Raw genomic sequence first — 22,482 nt, 5'->3', positions numbered from 1 at the left:
GAGCCTTCATCTGATGCAAGTCTTGGGATTTATTTGAACTCATTTGTTACATGGTCTTGATGAAATTGTTATTTTGAGCTTGTGTTTAGTGCATTATTCTGAGTTAATCAAGGAATATTTCATCTGACACACGAGAAGACAAAGAAGACTGCTAGTTATGGGATTTACTTGCTTGGATCTGGCCCTCTTTATTTGATGCCTTGATCTTCATGATGTCTGATATTGCTAATTGCTTATTGATTATTGCTTGATTCAAAGTCCAAAGGGAAAGTGGATTTTCTATATGACATTCTTGTCTGTTGGATTGCATCCCATTGGTCAGATCTTTTCAACTCTTAACTTTTAATTTTATACTTAGGATTAGTCTCTTCATCTCCTCCCACTTCTTAAATTTCAAAATATCCCCCCCTTTTCAAAAATATTTTTTGCTTGAATTTTCAAACTTTGACTTTGTTTAAATAATTAGAAACTTTGACCTTGTGCCAATGAACTTTCAAACCTTTTTCTTAAATCAAATTTGTAAATAAATTTAACCATATTGACTTAATATTTCAAAAGATAAAAATAACTAACACTCATTCAAACTCTTGGGCCCCTTTGTGCCAATTTTCACTTAACTTTTGATTAAAAGAAATCCACTCATTTTGAAATTGTTACCACGAACTACGAGGTTTTGATCCCTTAGTTTTATGTTGGTACGTAGGCACAAGACCGAAGGTCTTGTCAAACACAAAAATATAATCAATGAATTTTTTTCACATCCCCACACTCCATTTTTTTTTCAAACATCATTTTATACCAAAAACACATACACACATAAAAAAGGGCTCCCTAGGAGTACCTAGGATACTTTGGGTGCTAACACCTTCCCTCTGTGTAACCAACCCCCTTACCTGTAATCTCTGACATTTTATTAGTTTTTATTTGAAAACTTCTTATCTTTGGGTTTTTTCGTACTTTTCCCTTTTCCTCTAGAAACAATAAAAGCACGGTGGCGACTCTGGTTTTATTGACATCAAGTTTATCCATAGCTTGATGGTCATGAATTTACCGCTACATAAATTAAGTGGCGACTCTGCTGGGGAGTAGTCCTCAGTGGGTTTAGCCTACTTTTTTATGTGTATATATTTGTATATTTGATGTTTGTATATTTGTTTGTATGATATAATATGTATGTTGTGCTTGGTGATCTCTGAGTGGTGACATAAGTTCTAACCTAAACTTGAGTGCAATTAAGATAGGAGGATGGTATAGTCATGTTCAACTTGTGTGGAGTAGTCCTTAACAAGTTGGCTTGAGACCCATCTGCTCAGTGGAGACCCTTTTAGAGTTACTAATGTCACATAAGTTATTTGTGGTTAGTCATTACTTTCTCTAATTTGAGGTTCGAGAAGCTGAGGACCGTAGAACATTTAACCCAACTTGGCCTATTTAGGACGTAGTGCGGAGGCTGTTCAAGTGTAGACCTGATAACAGTTGTTACATGATACTACACTCAGATGAGTTTCTCTTGAGAATGTTATGGATTGATGAGTTAGTCATCGTAACTTATAATATCCGATAGATGAAATTAAGACTCTGGGAACTTTTTAGAACATGATCTACAGGTTTTTATCCTTAATACACTCCTTTGGGATGGTTCTTAACCTGACTCCATGCTCGTGACTCACAACAAACCCTTCATTCTTGGTTGATCCGATCAAGTCTTGACAATATCGATGGAACTTGGATGTTTATAAGGTGAAAACCATAATCCACCAAAATGGATGATTGATCTTGATGATGACTTGATCCATCCCTTGACCTTTGTTTGTGCTTGCCATGTGTGTGATCCCTTGTTTGTGATTGTTGTATTCATGCATTCATCCACATCATAACATTCATCACAGAAAAATAAATTTCAAGGAACTGAGGTCTTATTTGTAAATATTTTCAGACCATCGATTGTGGACGGAAGAACACTAAGAAGTACAGTTTCAGATGTCCTGATTTGAAAGAGCTAAGGAAGTTATCATCCTTTGTATTAGATCCCTTGGACTTCAAGCAATGTCATGGTAAGCTTTTGCTTGTGCTATCAACTGATGTAGTTGAAGGACTCTTGCGTGTTTTGGTTCAGTTTTATGAGCCTCTCTACAGGTGCTTCACTTTTTCTGATTATCAGATTGGGCCTATGTTAGAGGAGTATGCCCATCTCTTGGGAATACCTGTATCTGACATGGTACCTTTTAGCGGACTGAAGGAGATTCCCAGACCTCATATCATAGTTGAAGTTCTTCATCTGAAGAAGTCTGAGATTGAAGCTCATTTGGTAAAGAAAGAAGGTATTCTTGGGTTGACTTTTGAATTCCTCGTTGGAAAAGCTACTGCCTTTGCCCAAGCCGATAGTATGGATGCTTTTAAGGCCATCTTTATGTTGCTCATCTATGGTCTAGCTTTGTTCCCTAACATTGACGATTTTGTTGATGTTAACACCATTAGAATTTTCTTGATTGGGAATCATGTTCCTACTCTGTTGGGTGACATGTATTTTTCTTTACATTTGAGGAATTCTAAAGGTGGTGGAACTATTGTGCGATGTGTTCCCTTTTTGTACAAGTGGTTTATTTCACACTTGCCTCAGACGCCTCCTTTTTTGGAGAACAAACAATGTCTAAGGTGGTCCCAGAGACTTATGTCTCTCACTAATGATGATATTGTTTGGTATGATTTTGCATTGAGTAGTGTGGATATTATTGATAGTTGTGGTGAATTCTCTAATGTGCCCCTCATTGGTACACAAGGAGGAATCAACTACAACCCTGCTTTGGCTCGTCGTCAACTTGGGTTCCCCTTGAGAGATAAACCTAATAACACTCAATTAGAAGGTCTTTTATATCAAGAGGGTAAAGATCCCCAACATTTGAAGCAGAAGATGATGCGTGCTTGGTATAATATGCATAGGAAAGGAAGATCCGAGCTTGGTCCATGCAACTGTGTAGATTTGGAAGCTTACACTATTAGGGTGAAGAAGAGAGCTTTGGAGCTAAAGATGATGTATGCTTGTGAAAGACCTGTGTCTATGGTTGTGGATGAGCCATCAACTCTCCCTAACCAAGATGTAGAGTAGTTGGAAGACACACTCACCAAGATGAAGCAAGAGAGATATATGTGGGAAGAATGGTTCCATGCTTTGAGACGAAAGCATGAGGAGTTTCAGCTTGAGTCGAAAGACAAGGATGCACTTATTGAACTTCTTGAAGACCGAGCAGTGAAGAGAAAGAGAGAGCTAGAGGGTACATCTTCCTCTAGTGTGCCTTAGCCTTCTGGTGCTTGGAAGAAGATTATTGATCAGCTTGTCCTTGAGAAGGCTCAGATGAAGACATCTTTCGAGTCCGAGATTTGACGCATTCGAAGGAAGTATGCGCCCACAACCAAATCATCTAACATTGTTTCTAGGGGATCCTTAGGATGATTAGTTTCCTTTTCTCTTGTATTTGTACTTTGGTTTTTGAAATTGTACTCAGTGTAATCCTTCCAAATTTTATGAATAAAAAGAGATGTTTATGGTCAATCAAAATTGTTATTATTCAAAGATATATATTTGCAAATATAACTTCATATGTTCCTTGAAAATAAACAAAAACATTGCATTTCATGCATCATTTGCATAGCAGTTTTCTTCTGCCAAATGTCTTATCGGTTATTCTTCTATGCTTCAGCCAAGCTGACTCGCCGATATAACACTCACGCTAATCAAACAAAGATCATGGAACATTTGGAACAAGAGAATAGAGAGCTGAAGGACAAGATTGCACGGTTGACTATTATGATGGAGTTTGTTCTTGCTGTGCAGAATCAGTCTTCACCAACTCCCGCAACTCCTCCCCAGAGGACTATCATTTCTGAGGTTGCTACCTCTACTGTTCCTGTTGCTGCTAGCCAATCCAGTCCTTCCATGCCTGCGGGATTCCCGTGGGGAATGCCACCAAACTTTGTGACTGAAGGGTTTGCACCAACCTTTGCCTCTATGTAGGCATCTAGCCCGGTCATGTCTGTGCCGCCTCTAGTTGTTCACACTTTGCCTCATGTTGAGGACACCATCTACCATTTTGAGCCATCTGAGGGCCCAGATGTATATGAGAAGATGGATGAAATGAAGGATCAGTTCCTTGAGCTGCGAAAAGAGTTGAAGACTCTGAGAGGAAAAGACCTGTTTGGGAATAGTGCTACTAAACTTTGCCTAGTGCCGAATGTGAAGATCCTGATGAAGTTCAAAGTCCCTGACTTTGAAAAGTATAAGGGAAACACTTGTCCATGAAGCCACCTTGTTATGTACGCTAGAAATATGTCAACTCAAACTGATAATGATCAGTTATTGATTCACTACTTCCAAGACAGTTTGATCGGTGCTGCTCTGAGATGGTATATGGGGTTGGACAGTGCAAGTGTTTGTACTTTCAATGATTTGGGTGAAGCCTTTGTCAAGAAGTACAAGTATAATGTTGATATGGAGCCCGATAGAGACGAGTTGAGGTCTATGTCTCAGAAGGATAAGGAGACGTTCAAAGAGTATGCTAAGAGGTGGAGGGAACTTGTTGCCTAAATTAATCCTCCATTGGAAGAGAAAGAGATGACGAAGATCTTCTTGAAGACTTTGAGTTTGTTTTACTACGAACGTATGATTTCCAGTGCCCTCAGTGACTTTACCGAAATGGTAAATATGGGGATGAGGTTAGAAGAGGGAGTCCGTGAAGGACGTCTGTCCAAGGAAGAAACATCGTCTAGCAAGAAGTATGGTGGTAGTTTATCCAAGAGGAGGTAGGGGGAAACTAATTCAATAATTGTGGGTAGGCCGAGGAGGCCTCATGTCATAATAAGTTCTCAACCGCGTCAGCATCAACATCAAGTTTCATCAGTAATTCATGTATTTTTCAACAATTCCAAGAATTAATCTGTTTGGATTCAACAACAACAACGTCAACAACAATCGCAACAAAGAACCAACTATAACAACAAAAATAATAATAAAAAAGTTTTGAGAGGAAGAAGGTCTCTTTTGATCCTATTCCTATGTCATATGCAAAATTTTATCCATCTTTGGTTCTCAAGAACCTCATCCAACCAAGAAATCCAACGCAAATTCCCGAGCCACTTCCATGGTGGTTCAAACCTGAACTTCGTTATGCCTTTCACCAGGGAGCCCCTGGCCACGACATTGAGAACTATTATCCATTGAAATACGAAGTACAAAAGCTTGTGAAGAGTGGGATGGTGTCCTTTGAGGACCGTGTGCCTAATGTGAAAGCTAAATGTTGCCCGCACATGGTAATGCTTCAGTCAATATGGTAGATGGTTGTCCTGGGGAGTTCAAGATTTATGATGTCCACTATATCAAAAGATCCTTAGTGGCAATGCATAAAGATATTAGTCTGGTTAGTTAATGTGAGCATGACCATGATGGTTGTGCAATCTGCAGCGTGAACCCCCGTGGATGTGTTATTGTCAAGAGGGATATTCAAAGGTTAATGGATGAAGGTCTTATCCAAATTTTCCAGTCCCGTTACTTGCGAGATAATGTTAATGTGATTGTTCCCGTTTTCAAGACCCCTAAGCAGGTAGTTATCCAGTTCGATAGTAGAAGCAGCAACAACGTTAATGGATCGGTATCGCCGTTAGTAATACGGTTAGCGGGCCCTATTCCGTATGCATCCGATAAAGTTGTGCCTTATCAATATAATGCCACAATGGTGGAAAATGGTCAAGAGATTCCTTTACCAGTAGCAGATTCTGTGGTGAATATAGCTGATATTGCAAAGGTGACCCGTAGTGGTCATGTGTTCGGTCCGGTTTTCCCAAAGGAAATAGAAGATATTTCAATCTATAAGAAGGCGGAAATGCCAGTGGTGAATCCAGTTAGTGCTCCAGTGTGTCAGTCTGGTGAATCCAGAAAACTGAAGACTAATGATGATGATGAAGTATTGCGTTTGATAAAGAGGAGTGAATTTAATGTGGTGGAGCAGTTGCTCCAAACCCCGTCAAAGATTTTGGTGTTGTCTCTGTTGATGAATTATGAGGCACATAGAGAGGCGTTGCAGAAGGTACTCGAGCAAGCTTATGTTGAGCATGATGTTACCGTGGATCAGTTTAACCACATTGTTGCTAACATCACTTCTTGCAATAATATGAGTTTTTGTGATAAAGAGCTTCCCGAGGAAGACAGAAATCACAATCTGGCACTCCATATTTCAATGAACTGCAAGGAGGATGCCATGTCCAATGTGTTGGTGGATACTGGGTCATCTCTGAATGTACTTCCGAAGTCAACTTTGTCAAGACTTACCTACCAAGGCGCCCCAATGAGGTACAGTGGTGTGATTGTCAAAGCATTCGACGGTTCTCGAAAAAACGGCATTAGTGAATTGGACCTTCCTGTTAAGATAGGTCTGAGTGATTTCCATATTACTTTTCAAGTGATGGATATCCACCCGGCCTATAGTCGTTTATTGGGAAGACCATGGGTTCATGAGGATGGAGCTGTGGCAAATACTCTAAATCAAAAACTTAAATTTGTGAAAAACGGCAAGCTTATCGTTGTTGGTGGAGAGAATGCGCTTTTAGTGAGCCATCTGCCATCATTTTCTTATGTTGAAGTTGAGGAGGATGTTGGAACTCCGCTCCAAGCCTTGTCTATTGCTGAAGTGAAGAAAACTGGGGTATCCGTGTCTTCTTTGAAGGATGCTCAGAAAGCTATTGAGACTGGCAGCACTTATCAGTGGGGTCGTGTGGTAGAGATTATCGAGAACAAGAATATAGTCGGATTGGGATTTCAACTAGGGTCGTACAACGTCAAAGCTTAAGATGTGCAACTGAGTTTCCGCAATGGAGGGTTCATTCATGGTAATGATCAACACTCAACTGCTGTAATCAAGGATGGTAACGATGAAGATGAAGATTGCGCCAACTTTGTGATGGATGGCCAGACTTGCAATAATTGGGTTACTGTTGATGTTCCTATTATTGTTCACCGATCTAAGTAATTTGTTTTCATTTTTAAGAAAAATCCTTCTCCTATGCCTAAGGGAGAAGTGAACATTGTTGGGCATTTCAATTATCATCAATAAAATAAAATTTTATTCATCTACATCTATGATGTTTTATGTTTACTTTTTTCTTTTCTGAAAATGGTAATCACAAAAAACATAAATAAATAATAATTTTTCATCTACATGATATTTGGTCCCAATTCACTTCTCTAAAATCAAAATATTAAATCATCATGCAAGTTGGTTCTCAAACCCATTGAATACAATGATCCTACTCCCTCTCCAAACTTTGATTTCCCTGTGTTTGAAGCGGAGGAAGATACTCATGATGAAGAAGTATCTGGTGAATTATCTCGTTTACTTGAGCATGAGGAAAAAGTCATTCAGTCGTTTGAAGAGCATATTGAACTAGTCAACTTGGGTTCCGAAGATGATGTGAAGGAAGTCAAGATTGGGTCTCAGTTGTTTCCAGAGGCTAAGAAGGAGTTGATTGATCTTCTTCGAGAATATTTCGATGTGTTTGCTTGGTCCTATCAAGACATGCCTGGTTTGGATTATGAAATTGTGGAGCATAGATTTCTGTTAAAACCAGAATGCCCGCCGGTTAAGCAAAAATTAAGGAGGACTCATCCTGATATGGCGGTTAAAATCAAAGAGGAAGTGCAGAAGCAGATTGACGATGGTTTTCTTGTAACCTCCAAATATCCGCAGTGGGTGCCCAATATCATGCATGTTCCTAAGAAAGATGGAAAATTCCGCATGTGTGTTGATTATAGAGATTTGAACAAAGCTAGTACGAAAGATGATTTTCCTCTGCCACACATTGATATGTTGGTAGACAATACAACTAAATTCAAAGTCTTTTCGTTCATGGACGAATTTTCCGATTATAATCAAATCAAGATGGCACCTGAAGATATGGAGAATACCATATTCATTACACCCTAGGGAACATTCTATTATAGAGTGATGTCTTTCGGTTTAAAGAATGTTGGTGCAACGTACCAAAGAGCTATGACCACTCTTTTTCATGATATGATGCATAAAGATATTGAAGTTTATGTTGATGACATGATTGCCAAATCAAGTAATGAAGAAAAACATGTTGAGCATTTGTTGAAGCTATTCCAGCGTTTGAGGAAGTACAAACTACGCTTGAATCCCAATAAGTGTACCTTTGGTGTTCGTTCTGGTAAGTTGTTGGGTTTTATTGTCAGTGAGAAGGGTATTAAAGTTGATCCTGCCAAGGTCAAAACAATAAAGAAATGCATGTGCCCAAAACTAAGAAGCAAGTCAGAGATTTTCTTGGCCGCTTGAACTATATCTCAAGTTTCATATCGCATATGACTGCCACATGTGCGCCTATATTCAAGCTTCTTCGGAAAGATCAATCTTGTGATTGGACCGAGGATTTCCAGAAAGCTTTTGACAGTATCAAAGAGTATCTGCTTGAGCCTCTAATTTTGTCTCCGCCTGTTGAAGGAAGACCGTTCATCATGTATCAGACTGTGCTTGATGGGAGTATGGGTTGTGTTCCTAGTCAGCCAGATGAATCTGGAAAGAATGAATATGCAATTTACTACCTCAGTAAGAAGTTCACTACCTGTGAGACTCGGTAATTCTATTCTTGAAAAGACTTGTTGGGCATTGACATGGGTTGCTAAGCGTCTGTGCCAATATATGTTGAATCATACTACTTGGTTGATATCCAAGCTGGATTCAATCAAGTACATTTTTTAGAAGCCTGATTTAACTGGGAGAATTTCCCATTGGCAGATGTTGTTATCCGAGTATGATATTGAATACCGATCTCAAAAAGCTATTAAAGGTATTTTCTTGGCGGACCATTTGGCTCACCAACCGATTGAAGACTATTAGCCAGTGTAGTATGATTTTCCTGACGAAGATATTTTGTACCTAAAAATGAAAGATTGTGATGAACCATTGCTTGAAGAAGGGCTAGAACCTAGTTCCCGTTGGGGCATGGTATTTGATAGAGCTATTAATTCATATGGTAATGGCATTGGGGAAGTGATTATTACTCCTCAATGCACTCATTTTCCTTTTACAGCTAGATTGACCTTCAAGTGTACAAACAATATGGTTGAGTATGAAACTTGCATTATGGGGCTTGAAGAGGCCATTGATCGCAAAATCAAATATCTGGACGTCTATAGAGATTCAGCTTTGGTTGTGAATCAGATCAAAGGTGAATGGGAGACGAATCAACCCGGTTTGATACCATATAGAGATTATGCGAGGAGGATTTCAACTTTCTTTACAAAAGTTGAGTTTCATCATATCCCTCGAGATGAAAATCGGATGGCTGATGCTCTTCCAACATTGGCTTCAATGATTATGGTGAAATTCTGGAATGAAGTTCCTAATTTGACTGTGATGTGTCTTGATAGGCCAACTCATGTATTTGCTGTTGAAGAAGTCAGAGATGAGAAGTCGTGGTATTTTGATATTAAATGTTTCCTCTAAAGTCAGATTTACCCGTCAGGGGCATTTGTGAAAGATAGGAAGACTTTGAGAAGATTAGTTAGCAATTTCTACCTGAATGGTGATGTGCTTTACAAGAGAAACTTTGATATGGTTCTGCTCAAATGTGTGGATAGACACGAAGCAAACTTATTGATGACTGAAGTCCATGAAGGTTCCTTTGGTACTCATTCCAATGGACATGTTATGGATAAAAAGATGTTTAGGGCAGGTTACTATTGGCTGACAATGGAATCTGACTGTTGCAAGTTTGTGAAGAAATGCCACAACTGTCATGTTTATGCTAATAAAATTCATGTTTCTCCGACACTGTTGAATGTCATTTCCTCTCCATGGCCCTTCTCCATGTGGGGAATTGATATGATTGGCATGATTGAGCCCAAAGCTTCAAACGGACACCGTTTTATTTGAGTGGCTATTGATTACTTCACAAAGTCGGTTGAAGCGGCATCGTATGCAAATGTAAACAAGCAAGTTATTGTAAGTTTTACCAAAAATCAGATTGTATGCCGGTATGGTATGCCGAGTAAGATCATTACTGACAATGGGTCGAACTTGAACAATAACATGGTGGAAGCTCTTTGCAAAGACTTCAAGATTACACATCATAATTCTTCTCCCTACAAACCTAAGATGAATGGGGTTATTGAAGCTCCGAACAAGAACATCAATAAGATCATTCAGAAAATGGTTGTGACATACAAAGATTGGCATGAAATACTCCCATTTGCTTTGCATGGGTACCGTACATCCGTCTGCACTTCAACAGGGGCAACCCCTTTCTATCTTGTTTATGGTATGCAAGTTGTGCTCCCAGTGGAGGTCGAGATCCCATCATTGCGTGTCTTGATAGAAGCCAAGTTGACAAAAGTTGAATGGTGCCAAACAAGATATGACCAGCTGAATTTACATGAAGAGAAGACGTTGACTGCCATGTGTCATGGTCAGTTATATCAGCAGAGAATGAAGAAAGCTTTTGATAAGAAGGTTAGACCTCGTGTGTTTAGAGAAGGTGACCTTGTGCTCAAGAAAATTCTATCCTTCAAACTTGATGCTAGGGGAAAATGGACTCCTAATTATGAAGGCTCATATGTTGTTAAGAAAGCCTTTTCAGGCGGTGCTTTTATTCTTACGAATATGGATGGTGAAGAGTTCACTCATCCCGTGAACACCAATGCAGTCAAGAAATACTTCTCCTAAAAAAAGAACATCTCGCTAAGTTGAAAACCCGAAAGGGAGTCTTAGGAAAAAATGAGCGCCTCAGTGGATTGAAAACCCAAAAGGGCGATCCAGGCAAAAGTTAGAGACATAAAACAGAAAATTTATCCCGATAGATTGAGTACCCCACCTTGGGCAATTCAATGCAAAAATAGGGATTATGGCAAGTAACTACATTCGATTGATCCCCAGTCATGGGAACAGTTTTGAGCAAGTCAGTCGGTTCTGATTCGTCATGTTCAACCGAAGCCAAGAGCACAGCGGATATTAAAGTTGGTAGAAGAATTAGTGATCATTGTGTTCAATGTAGCCATTTTCCATGTAAATTACCATTTTCAACTTTTGTAAAGATCTATGGAATCTTGTCATTTACAGACTACCATTTTATTAAATAAAGTTGAGCTTTTTATCCAATTGTATCTACTCTTATTTATTTTTTAGCTAAATAGAATTGAATTTTTATGATGATAATTTTGAAATAAATTAATGAATCAAAATTTTTTTTCTTAAATAATGAAAGCAATTACTTTAAAATAGCAATCAATTTCAGTAAGGAATATCGACAGCAGTCTGAGAATAGGTAAGTCTTGACAATACGAAGCCTTGTTGGTCTTCCTCAAGCAGTTGGTTTGGTAATTTTTCCCAAATAATTCATCATTTATCCATGGTAGAGTTGAGTTGATTACAAATCACTTTCCAGCTGAGTTGTAACCTTCACATCCTCAGCAGTTTGGTTCAAACCCCGTACAGAGTTTTATCTCCTGTAGTCCCCGGCGGAGTTCATTTCTGATTCCCCGCAGAGTTGACAACTTGGATCCTCAGCAAATCTTTTCTCTTTCTCCAGCCAGGGTTGAGATATTCAGAGACAGATCATTTGTATCCATCCCCAGCATATTTCTCCAATTGGTGTTTCCATCTTCTCGAGATTAGCCGAGTGTTGTAGCGATGATTCAAATCTGATATATTTGTATCCTTTGTGATGGTTTTGTCAGCATAATCATCAGTCATATACAAACATATTCATACATCATTTTTTTCTTTTTTTCTTTTTTTATTACATTTGATTTCTTATATCTGATTCCCTGTTTTGGCAATGATATTTCCCCATGCAGGTTTGGTGTGTCTGTCCTCCTTCAATTGTAGAGTGTCGACCCGTTTAAGCAAAAAGAGTTTAACCTTTATCATTCCCCACTGACTTATTTCCTTGTGAATGATTATTATTTCAGTTTCCTCCCCAGTTAATTATATGGATGGAACCACTCCCCTTGAGTTATATCCTCATTGGGTTGAGTCTTTGTTTGACCGTTTCTTTCTAGCTCTTACCTAGATAGATACTTTTGGTCCCCCGAGAGTCTGTTACCCAGTAACTAGTAATATTCTTCTCGATTTGTGACTACTTTACTTTTCCCAATACCCGGTAAAAGTAATCTACTTCCTATATTTTGTTTCCCCAGCGGATTCATTTTCACGTTTCCCCAGGCAGTTTATCCTTGATATGTTCATCCTAACCGGTGACAGATATTCTCTCTTTGTGGTTTTCTACCCAGTAAAAAGGTAGTTATAATCCCTATTTCATTCCCCAGAGAGTTAATCCTTGATATGATCATCCTAACCGATGACGAGTTTTCTTCTCTTTGCGGTCTTCTACCCAGTAACTGGTAGTTGTAAATCCTGCTTCCCCCTGCTAAGTTTATCCTTGATATGTTCATCCTAATCGGTGACGGATATTCTCTCTTTGGTATTCTATCCAGTAACCGATATATATATATATATATATATATATATATATATATATATATATATATATATATATATATATATATATATATATATATATATATATATATAGTTCCTACTTTTTCAGACTGTCTATCCTTGATATGTTCATCCTAACCGGTGACGAATATTCTCTCTTTGGTATTCTATCCAGTAACCGATAGATATAATTCCTACTTTTTCAGGCAGTTTATCCTTGATATGTTTACCTTAACCGGTAACGGATATTCTTCCTATTTCCCCAGGTGGTCTATCATTGATATCTTCATCCTAACCGATGATGAATATTCTTCCTTTGTGTCTATCCTTGATATGTTCACTTTCATCGGTGACAGATATTCTCTTTCTTTGGTCTTCTGCCCAGTAACCGATAGTTGTAAATCCTATTTGATATTTTCCCCAGTAGGCTCTTCTTACCCAGTAACTGGTAATGAATACACCTTCTTTTTCCTCAGCGAGTCATCCTTGATATGTTTACCCTAATCGGTAATGGACGTCTCTCTGTCAGAGTGTAGCACCTCAAATTTGCACCCATCATTGTACATACATTTTCATATTAGGTCATAGCATATCATGGTCCACTGCATGGCATTGCATTGTCCCATTTGCCTCAAGTGCAAGCCAATCAAGAAATTAGGTCAAACTGATCAGGAGATCAGTCCACCAATCAAGCAAAGGCAATTCTCAAGGAGCCAAGGCCCTAGGGCTGGTCCAACATGTTCACATGACTTGGGGATCCATTTGAAGTGTTTTGGTCAAGGATTGGATGTTCAGAGGTCATCAGTCAATGCACAATCAGTCAGAAACCCTAAAAGTCAACTGTAGGTCAACTGTCCATTTAATCAGTGATTTGATGACGGAAATTGGTTTGAGAGGGCTCATTCATGTCCAAATAGGCCTCATATATCATGTCAAACACCATCATGGAAGAATTTGAAGCCAGATTAGAAATTTCCAAAAATGGAAACTGGACCTGTAACTGAAACTTACCAAAAATGGAAAGTCTTGATCCTCAAACTTACATCATGATACAAGTTTCAAATGAATTCTTGCCCAACATGAAAGTTGAAGATCTTGTTCTCCCATTTCCAAAAAGTCCAAGAACTCTCAATTCCCATGTGTGGTTGGCAAGTTATGATCGAATCGATTTCAGAAATTCTTGAACTTCAAAAGGCCATATCTCTCAAACCGTTTGGCCAATTTTGGTGGGGTTTTTTCCTACAAGTCACATTTGATCCCCTCTTTCCAAAAATATAAATTTCATGAGCCAAAACATTGCCAATCAAAATGGAATTTTTGAACCTAGCATATGTGAAATTCAAGTTTGACCAATGGTTGACTTTTTGAATTATGCATTTTTAACACTTGGGGCCAATTGGAACTTGCTTGGAATGTTATTTGCAGCATGTACAAAGGCAAATTCGTGCAAGTACCTACACCCATCACATAGCCATACTTAGTTGCTTGAAATTTGGAAAGAAAGTACATTTTCACCCATGCTACTCCATACTTCCATGAGCCATGCCTTGTACCACAAAACAGCAGAGGTATGGATGATTTTCTGTCAATTGAAACCACTAGAGGCAGCCATAACACAACAGAACTCATTCATGCAAAAACTCATTCTTGGCCATTTTCTCAAAATCTTCCAAAAACCTCAAGTAACCTAAGCAAGCTTTGTTGGTTTTCTTCATCCAAGCAACATCAAACAGCAAATAAAAATCTCATTTTCTGTCAAATGAAATCAGCAGTAGCAGCCAAAAACCACAGAAAACTCATTCTCTAAAAAATCTCATTTTGGCCATTTCTCAAAGAGCAGTCAAAAACTCTCAAAGAACTGAGCCTGGCCTTGCTTAATACTACATCTACACAACATTTTGAACTGGTTTCCATCAATATTCTCCAGCTGGAAAGCCATTTCCCATGGCTGTTTTTCCTCACACATCACCCATGACAGTCCAAGTTTCAAGCCATTGCAAGGGTTTCTGAACCAAACCACCTTCACCAATCATCATTGGAAGGCTTTTGCATCATCTGTTTCGGGCCAAGAAGACCAAAACAACACTGTTTTTCCTTCTGCTTCAAAAATAAGTAAGATTTCGAATCCTCTTTTTTCCAAAATCATGGTGTGTAATGCGTAGATCTCTTTATCCTGATCATTATGAGCTTTGAGTCACTGAAAACGGTTGAGTATTTGTGGAGTTATGTTGTCTCAAAGTTTCATATGTGAATATGTTTTGGTTTGTTTCTCTCATGTTAGCATAAATCATTGAAAACTATTGTTGGATTGTGAACATGTGATGGAAGATGCACGTATTGGTATACCTGTTTTTGAATTTGGAGAAAAAAAAATTCGACCTGGGTTTTGAACATGTTGCTATGTTTACTGTAATATGTTTTCTGCAATATTACATATGTTCTGCAATGTGAATATATTGCTATGTTTACTGTAATATGTTCTGCAATGTGAATATGTTCTGCAATATGTTTACTGTAGCGTTTGTATGTGCCTTGCCTTGTTTCCAAATAAATGCCAAAAGGCCTGGGGCGAGGGGGATTCGAACCCCAGACCTTGGCCTCAAAGCTTCAGATACCAAGTGTTTTACCACTGGGGCGCAATGCCAATTCATTTATTTAACGCCTTCTATGAAATATATATTAAAAAGGAGCGCTGACCTCCCCATTTAAATGAAACGCTGAGTTTCAACACTCAGCAAGGGGCGTTTTGGTCTTTTGGCATTTCATTACATATTTATTCCAATTAAAATCAATTCATCTCAATGTTTATTTCACTTTGTGACACCAACTTACAAAAATCATTGCGCCTCCAATTTTAGTCCAAAAATCATGGGAATTTTTGCATTGTCTTCCTCATGACCTCTAGTATTTTATCATATTTTTTCCAGATTTGTTTGATCAATGGTTTTTAAATGGTGCTAGGGTTTATGACATGTGACCAAATATTATACACTTTGCCAAAACATTTGTGAAATGATGAGAATGTATCCAATAGCTCCCAAAATTTTTGTGCTTAAACTAGACACACTCATGGTGATTTTGGTGTAGAGTTTGTGAATTTATCATTGCTGGTTTGTGAGTTATGAATTTTTGAATTAGGGTGTGACAATTTGTGTCACACCATTGATGCCCAACTTCATGATTTTCATTACCATGCTTCTTGACCTCCAATTGATCTGATTTTTTGCATGAACCTACTCTTGTATGTCTAGTTTACATGTGAGTTTTTTGTGGATTTATTTGTGGCATTTCCTAATTGTTTGAGATTTTCTCCCCTGGTTAGTCATATGTTGACCTTGTGTGACACTTGTTCCCATTTCATTTGTGAAATTCTCATACTTTATTGGATGGACATGAAATTTTACATGAGATAACTAGACATCCTCATCTCTGCCATGGTTTTGATCCCATTCATTTATCATATGCCATCTCTGATTTATGAATTTTCTAAGTTGATACATGTTTGGTTGACTTCTTTGAGCATGTTCAAAATTGCTTTGACTTTCTGATTTTCATTGACTGCCTTCCACTTGTCCAAATGAGATGAAATTTGACATGCTTACCATGATGTGGATTGTGATTGACCATGATTTATTTGGTGATTTTTGGAAATGTTTGAGTTGACTTTTGAGTTAAGTCTTGCTGTTGACTCCTATGAGCTTCTGTTTGCTATACTTTGACCTAAATTGTTCATGAAATGATGATAGTGATTGATATGCATGTGAACCCAATTGGTTGTGTTTCTTGAATGTTTAAACTTGACTTTGATTGGATATCCCTTGCTGTTTTGGCTTTCTCATTCATTTTTGACCCTAGGCTTGCCCTAGTGGTCCTGTTACTCACTTTTGAGCTTGTGTTTTCAGGTTGGCCAACAAATGACCAACGAGACCAATTCTTTTTGTTTGAGCTTGCCTAAATACCATGACTAACTTGTGTGTTTTGTAGGTGGCTTGGCTCACATGCCTAGAGCCTTGTGCCTTGCACATCCATGTGCCTTTAATTAATTGTTGGTGTCTGTTTCCTTTTGCTTTGTTTGAAGTTGCATGCTAACATCTGCTTGACTGTTTCAGGTGCTTTTAGTTGCTCAGTTCCTTGTGAACTTTTGCTTTGCTTTGCTTGTATAAGCAATTTGCATTGAGGTATGTTGCCTAACTCCATGTAGTCTGGAAGACCTGGCCTGTTACTTGGCCAGGCAACTGTCTGAAGCCCTCCTTAAGAGGCAATGTTTGTGGATGTTTAATTTTGTCCTTGCATAGAGTCAAAGACCTCCTAAGTGAAGAGGCAATTGGCAGAACCCAAGGGATAAGCAACCTATCCCCTGCTATTCAGTGTGTCTTCTGCTTTGCTCACACCACTGTGTTGATGTATTGCAGATACAAACCCAAGATCTTGTGCAATTGTACAGTTGAGTCAGTTTCAAATGTGTAGAAGGGTTCCCACTTTCTGAACCCACACATTCTTGTCTTAAGCTCTCCCAGGCCAGGGATAAGAGCAGTGAAGTCTTATCTTCACTCACCTTTCATCTGCTTCACCTTAGCCTCTCAATGGCAAGGTTAAGAGCACATTCACCCAGTTCCAGAGGTTTGTTTGTTGAGGTTGATATGACCCCTCGACTAAAACCTAACCCTTGTTTGAGCCTCTTGTGTGCATATAGTGTGTGCTACCTGTGCTTGTATTTGTTTGACTTGCTTCCTGTGCAAGTTAGGGTTTGTTTAGACTTGCTCCCTGTGCAAGTTAGGTTTTGCTTGGCTTGCTTCCTGTGCAAGTTAAGTGCGTGTGTGGCTTGCTTCCTGTGCAAGTCATGTTTAGGATAGGCTGGCTCCCTGTGCCAGTTAGCTAGAAACCTTAACTTAGGGATGATTTGCATGACAACATCGAGGCTCGAGTCGTAGTCTCCCTAGTTGTGTCTCCCTCTGTTATCTGGTTAGGCTAGTCCTTCATCCCTCTGTAGGGGAACTACATCGCCCTGATCTTCATACCAGATGAAGTATGTAGGCAGGAGATTGAGTTGATCTCTTCGGGCGCCCTTTTTTCTTTTTGTGTGTGTTGTCTGACAGTTGCTAGGCTCGAGTCCCCGACTCCTTAGCAATCTGTTGTCTGTTTGTTTGAGTGTGTGCTTGACAGTTATAGGCTCGAGTCCCCGACTCCCTATTAATCTGTTGTGTTGTTGTATGCTTGGAAGCCGATGTAAGTCCATCGAGTGGCATTTGGGTTCCAGTGTGGGTGTGTTTTTGGTTCGGATGCTGATGTAAGCCCAGTGATTGGCATTTGGGCTCCATGTTTGCCTTCTTGAGTGTGTTTTGGTTCGGATGCTGACATAAGTCCAGTGATTGGCAGTCGGGCTCCACGTTTGCCTTTGCCTGTTTTGTTTGTGTGCGTGTTAGCCGAGCTACGAATGCTCTGATTCTTCTCTCGTCCGAGGAGATACGTATGCATAGGATGCGACATCCTAGCGAGCATGTGTCGTTTCCCCAGTCCGAACTACTTCGACTCTGATGTCTATGCCTGATAGACTAAGTAGGCCCAGGATGCGATATCCTACCGAGTCAGTCTTGTTTGTTTTCTTGTGTCTCTTTCAGCCAGTGTGTGTGTGTGAGCAGTGTTTTTAGCAACCATTTTCCTTTCTATTGTGCGTGGATCCCGTCGAGTACGACGGATGCGTAGGGGTGCTAATACCTTCCCTTCGCATAACCGACTCCCGAACCCATTCTCTTTGGTCGCGAGACCATGTCTTTTCCAGGTTTACTCTGAGCGTTTCCTTTCCCTCTTTTGGGATAAATAACGCACGGTGGCGGCTCTGTTGTTCTTGTCTTCCCGCCGGTTTTTCGCGTGATGCGACAGCTGGCGACTCTGCTGGGGATATAGAATAGTTGACCTGTGCTGGTCCATCTTCCCTGAGCGAGTCTCTCCTAGCGCTCTCTAGGTTAGGGTTTTGGTTGTTGTTTGCTGTTGTATCTTATTGCATTCATTTGTATATATTTGCATTTACTGTTTGCATTTATTAGTTGCATTAAATGTTTGCATTCATTCATATTCATCTGCTGTGCTGCCTGTGTTTCTCTGTTTGGGGGTGGGAGTTACTTGAGGTAAAAGGCCCAATACCCAGGCTATGAGTGAAATCTAGGATACTTAGGAATAGAGTGATTCATGGGAAGCGGGTGGTATTGCGCCACTTAGCGGAACATTGATATCACGAGCAGTTCAGACCCTGGTGGGATATTGTCGTTACATACTTCAGGTGTGTATATGATGGTATTCTGCGAAAGGTTATTTATGCTGCGTTTCTCTTCGACTTTACCCTGGCCTAGATAGCACCCGTGAGTGGGGAGGGTTTGATCATTACAGGTACAGTTGCTGATTGGTTGGTGATGTGTTGGTGACTCTTGGTACTGATGGTGACTGTGAATTATGGGGCATTTATTTCTGGGACGCCAGAGTTCTGTCCGTGGTTTATCAGCGGGTTCCGTTTATTTCGGATCCCCGGGCTGAGTTGAGAGTACTTGTTCAGAGGATCCGTTTGTCACCCGTTCAGTGGTTGTTCCTGTGAAGATAGTGATATAATCTCCGGTTCCGTTTATTTCGGAACCCCCCAAGTTGGATTTATGGTGACTTGATCCCACAGATATGACTGGTTCAGAGAAGTGTTGGGCTTTCAGAAGACTTGGTGGCACAAGGGCCTGCATTCATGCATTTGCATCATATCATCTCGCATTCATCTGCATTCAACTCATGTCTGTCCGTACTCAGGGTCCATTATTTTTTTTTTTTTAACTAAGACTCAGGTTGAGAGACATCCGAATGTTAAAAAATTGTTGATGAAATTTTATCTGTCTCAATGAAACCAAAAAAAAGAGAGGACTGAATATTCCTGGTACGGACGGACATTGCATGTGTGAGTCATACTAACCCATTTGCTGTTTTGTAGGTCTCAGTATTCAACCGGTGCGCATAGCTTGTCTGTTCAGATAACTTGCTGGGGGTCAACAAATCCAAGCTGATGGATCTTCTCAACGCCGATATCCTTGAGCTGAAAGGGATGATGAGGGACTTGTTCAGTGTTGTGCAAGGGCTTGCCTTGGGACAGAAAGCCATGTCTGAGAGATTGGAAGGGATCGAGAAATGGCTGATAGTGGAGAAAGTCCAGGGGAAGGCTCCGTCCTCCGAAGTGAACAAACCTTCTGGTACTGTAGCAGAGAAATCCTCCGACAGTGGTCCATTCAAGAAGAAGGTTGAGCCAGTTGGTGTGCCCGCAAAGAAAGAACGTGGTAAAGATCGTTATCACCCTTACGCTACCACTGTATCCACTCCTGTCAGCAAATCACCTGTTCAACAGCAACAACTGCCACCTCAACAGAAGACACCGAGAGCTGAAAGCCAGGTGAAGAAGAAGAAAGAGGATCGTCAGTTTGAGGAACCACCCGTGACTTACGCCCATCTGTTCCAAAGGTTGATGGATCTTGCTTTAGTACGGCCAAGGATATTGATTCCCATAGAACGGCAGAAGAGGCCACCAAACTATGATGAGAATGCCGAGTGCGAGTTTCACTCTGGGGCACCCGGACACAACATTGAGGGTTGTAGAGCTTTTAAGCATGTCGTCCAGGACATGGTGGACTCCGAGACCATTAACTTGGCCCAGATTATGAAGGGGGATGTCAGCCCTGCGCCCAGAAGGGGTCCTGTAAAAGTCAAGATGGTGAAGAAGGCCAAGAAAGGATTGGAGATGACTGAGGAGGATCAGCTAAAGGTTCCAATGGCTGTGGTCCCAAAACCTCTAGAGCAGGATGGAGTTTTCCCTGTTAGTGATAATTCTTGTGCGATCGTCACCATAGAGGGAAGTGTATTGATGAAAGACACGACCCAGAAGATGAAGGAAGTAGAAATGGACGATGTAAGGTGTGGAGCACCCCGTCTGGCAGTTGAAACCGTCCAGGCAGAGAAGGCCCTTGTTGCTGAGAAAGAGAAGAAGTTGTCCATTTCTTCTTATAAACAAGCTCTGGAGGTGGTGAAGAACAAAGAAGCCCAAGGCTGGGGAAGGATCATTGACATCGTGGTAAAAGCAGACATGTTTGGGGTCGGTTATCAGCCGGGTCAAGAGTCGTCTAGACCAAATAGAGGATGTCGCCCACCATACACCTTCGTCAGTGCAGGGATGTTGGATCCTGGTCATGCCCGTTCAGTGGATGAAGATGTTGACAGCAACCGCGAGCTTGAGGCGTGGATAAAGTCGTGCGTACCAGGCAACTGGAAGGCTTCCAAAAGCATCACTGTCACTCATCTAGGAGTGTAGTATTTCTGTGTTTTAATCTTGTTTGCATGAAAGCCGTACGTTTTGCCCGAAGCGTACTGGTCCATTGTAAGGGCCACCTCATGTGTTTCATTTTGCAACATTTTGCATCAGTAATGAATGGATGTTTTTTGTAATTAAAAGCGGCGTTCCCTGTTTTTCACTTTTTGCAGTTTTAAAAAAATAAAATAAAAATGGCAATGTTTTTATTCTCTTTCCTTTTGATTCATTTGGTTCCGACCTTAAAAGTGATTCTCTCGAGCTCATCGATAACAATTTGGTTACACCTCTATATGACTTCGACAATCCAAGCTATCATGCCGAAGAAGAAGGCGCGGAAGATTGTGATCAGCTGGAATTAGCCAGGTTGTTGAAACAAGAGGAGAAGGTGATTCAACCGCACGAGAAGCGAGTCAAGTTTGTCATCTCAGGTACCGCCGAGGTCAGAAGGGAAAGTGAAAGTTGAGGCCGCTTCAGAGGCAAGTTGAGAACAGAATGGTAGCCCTGTTAGAAGAGTAGGTTGATACGTGTGCCTGGTTGTATCTAGATACACCAAGGTGGAATACCAACGTTTTGGGGCATAAACTACCATCAGGAGGAGACTGTGCAAAAGCTGAGGCCGACAAAGGATGAGAAAGATGAGAAGGTGTGAATAGACTATCAAGATGCGAGCAGAGCTAATCTGAAAGATGGATTCCCGGTACATCACAATGAGGTGTTGGTTGATTATATGGCTCAGGTCTCAGTGTTTATCTTCATGGATGACTTCTTGGCCCAGACCAGATTGAGTTGTTGCCAGATGATATGAAGTAAACCAGGTCCATCACACAAGGGGCACCTTCTTGTTCTAAGTTGATGTCGTTCCGTCACATGAGGCCGGTGCCACGTATCAGAGGTCTACGGTGACTTTGTTTCGTGATATGATTCATCGTGAAAGCAAATGCCATGTTGATGACATGATGGCAAAGTCCCAAGCAGAACAGGGGCATCCGGTAGACTGGGGGCAAGTTGTTTGACCGGTTGAGATAACTCATACTTTTGAGTCTGAAGCAGTGCACTTATGGAGTGTTGTCCATCAAGCTACCGAGGCTTGTTGAGAGCGAATCAGAGGAATCGAGGTCGATCCTGCTAAAAAAAAAAAAAAAAAAAAAGAGAGGGTAAGTTGTAAGAACCTCTGATTCCGATACCTCAGTGAAAGAAATAACTGTTAATCCGGTACTTGATAATCCTCGAGGGGTCTACGAGGTGCGTATTGAGTCAGCATGACTAGTCTTGTCGAAAAGAGTATGCAATTTACCTAAGCAAAAAGTTTATCGACTGTGAAACAATACACTCACTGTTCGAAAAAACTTGATGTACTTCGGCATAGGCTTCTCGCCGACTGAGACAGTGTATGCTGATTCATACCACTTTGTGGATGTCCAAAATGGATCTGATCAGAGATGTGTTTGAAGAAGCTAGTAGCAACCCATGGAAAGGTTATCAACCAAGGAAGTTTGAGGTCCCTGATGAGGACATCTCGAGGTACTCAAATCGAAAGATTGAGAGTGACTGATCCCGGAGGAGGGGTCTGACCCCGAATCCGAACGGATTCCGATGTCTGAGGGGGAATGAGATGAGGTGAATAAGGTAGTGCTTCCCGGATCACAGTTGGTT

This window comes from Lathyrus oleraceus, chromosome 3 (assembly GCF_024323335.1).
Source record: "Lathyrus oleraceus cultivar Zhongwan6 chromosome 3, CAAS_Psat_ZW6_1.0, whole genome shotgun sequence".
Lineage (NCBI taxonomy): Eukaryota > Viridiplantae > Streptophyta > Magnoliopsida > Fabales > Fabaceae > Lathyrus > Lathyrus oleraceus.
Note: the sequence above shows the minus strand (reverse complement) of the source record.